General features: G+C 57.6%; 1 non-coding gene across 1 annotated transcript in view; it reads left to right on the plus strand.

The window, feature by feature from the left end:
- The first annotated feature begins 1,935 nt into the window (after window positions 1-1,935).
- Window positions 1,936-2,500, plus strand: part of LOC124765857 — a 1,909-nt gene continuing 1,344 nt past the window's right edge. Inside the window, exon 1 of the ribosomal RNA XR_007012905.1 lies at window positions 1,936-2,500. This exon is cut by the window's right edge and continues 1,344 nt beyond it. This is a non-coding gene — a ribosomal RNA (small subunit ribosomal RNA).

Raw genomic sequence — 2,500 nt, forward strand, 5'->3', positions numbered from 1 at the left:
CATGTTGTGCCTTAACCTAACCCATGTTGTGCCTTAACCTAACCCATGTTGTGCCTTAACCTAACCCATGTTGTGCCTTAACCTAACCCATGTTGTGCCTTAACCTAACCCATGTTGTCGCCTTAACGTAACCCACGTTGTCGCCTAAACCTGCTCTGTAATTGTTATACGACTCGTTCAATTACTGTAGTGTTGCCCACCCGCAACCCTCGCAATATAGTTCGCTACTCGCACTGCCCGCACCCCTGTGTATCGCTTCATGTTAAACACCTTGCAAGTCTTGCTCACTTTCCACATGCTCCTGCTGTACACTGTAATGTGGATGGCAGCAGGACGTACATGCCGCCCCTCCCCACGTCCCCACCTTGCCCCCTGCCTTCGCAAGCTGGTTGGTGAGAAGTTTGCATGTTCAATGCCCTTCGCATGCGACGTACTCAGGCTACGTTGTGGTGCGGCCTGTGTCAACTGTCCGCTGATGTCGTACGCGTGAACCACAATCTGTACTGCACATTCGTCCTTATGTACTGAATGATACATCGTGGCACATGTGTGACCGCACAACGACTGCGCCCAAAAACGGCGGACCATACAGTGCAAATATTGTGCACGCAGCTACGTGTCGTCTCCCTATGAGAGCTGGATTGCAGTGTGGTACGCCATAGAGACGTGTGGGAGGAACGGACGCCGTGGATGGCGATCAGCATGAGCTGTCTGTTGATGTATTCGGACCTAGTCCTCTCTCCTCACACACCGTGATGGCATGGTGCACCGCGTTCCATATCTGCGACATGCTACAGAGGCCGGTTGACAGTCGTTCGAGCAATGGACATCGCATACGTACGGGGGCCACCTTCCACGTATTGTCTAGGCGTGCACATTTTGTTGCGTGTATGTGGGCAGACGTAGTGTGGCGTGACACCTGACACAGGCATGCAATAATCGTTGAAGTTGCAAATGGCGATGGACGCCTGCGTTTTCTGGTGAAGTTACGCAAATGAACAAATGGTAACCTGTTGTGGTGCGGTTGTTCTCGCTAGGGGTGAATCGGTGATGGCGACGATAGGTTGAGGTACTAACCGGTTGTTCCAGCGATACCCACCATGCCGACGAAACTGAACGGCATCTGGGTGTGAAGCGATACGCGGCGGTGGCTGGGTGGGACCGTCCCCGGCCGGTGAGGGGGCGCCTCCCGGCGTGCTGGCCGCGCGGTGCGTGGGCGCACGCGCTACAGCCGGCTGGTGGGGGCGGCCAGTGGCAGGCGCGCCGGCCGACGGACGCGGCAGGCGTCGCAGCTGCGCGCCGGCGCACCCTGCGCGCGGCGCCGTGCGGCCAAAGTAGGTCCTCGCGGGCCCGGTGCGAAGCGCGGTGGACATCTTCAGTGTGCTGGTCCGATTGAGGACTGTGTGCGTTGAGGATGCGCCGCCGCCCGGCGCTCGGCGCCGCGACGCCGTCTGCTGCTCGGTCGCCCCAGCGGTTCTCGCTGGTGGTTTGTATCGCAGCTGTGCGGATGTGTTGGCGCGTGCGCTGTGCTGGGAGAGTTCGCTTCGGCACCCAAGTGGGGCTTTTGTCCTTCTGTGGCGCTGGCGTTGGAGCTGCCGGTCACCGTAGGTGGCGCGTGTTGTCTCCCGCCGGCAATGCCACGACAGCACGCTCCCGGGCCTCTGTCGGCAGCGGCAAGCTCAGTTGGGAGCACGGGTGGTCGCACCGAAAGCGTCTACTCGCCTAACTCCGGGCGATTGCGCCTCTCTCGAACCCGACCAAGTACTTGGGACGGCGCTGCGCGCCGCCGGGACCTGAGAGGGTTTCGAGGTGTATTGTGCAGGGGAGCTCAGCCTCCTCCTGTTTGCAGAATGATTGAGCGGACGCTTGCGTGTTCGCGCGGGCCCCCGGGACACACTCCCGGGCGGCCGGCTGCTCAGCTCTAGTTGACGCAGCTCCCTGGTTGATCCTGCCAGTAGTCATATGCTTGTCTCAAAGATTAAGCCATGCATGTCTCAGTACAAGCCGCATTAAGGTGAAACCGCGAATGGCTCATTAAATCAGTTATGGTTCCTTAGATCGTACCCACGTTACTTGGATAACTGTGGTAATTCTAGAGCTAATACATGCAAACAGAGTCCCGACCAGAGATGGAAGGGACGCTTTTATTAGATCAAAACCAATCGGTCGGCTCGTCCGGTCCGTTTGCCTTGGTGACTCTGAATAACTTTGGGCTGATCGCACGGTCCTCGTACCGGCGACGCATCTTTCAAATGTCTGCCTTATCAACTGTCGATGGTAGGTTCTGCGCCTACCATGGTTGTAACGGGTAACGGGGAATCAGGGTTCGATTCCGGAGAGGGAGCCTGAGAAACGGCTACCACATCCAAGGAAGGCAGCAGGCGCGCAAATTACCCACTCCCGGCACGGGGAGGTAGTGACGAAAAATAACGATACGGGACTCATCCGAGGCCCCGTAATCGGAATGAGTACACTTTAAATCCTTTAACGAGTATCTATT

This window comes from Schistocerca piceifrons, unplaced genomic scaffold (genome assembly GCF_021461385.2).
Source record: "Schistocerca piceifrons isolate TAMUIC-IGC-003096 unplaced genomic scaffold, iqSchPice1.1 HiC_scaffold_665, whole genome shotgun sequence".
Lineage (NCBI taxonomy): Eukaryota > Metazoa > Arthropoda > Insecta > Orthoptera > Acrididae > Schistocerca > Schistocerca piceifrons.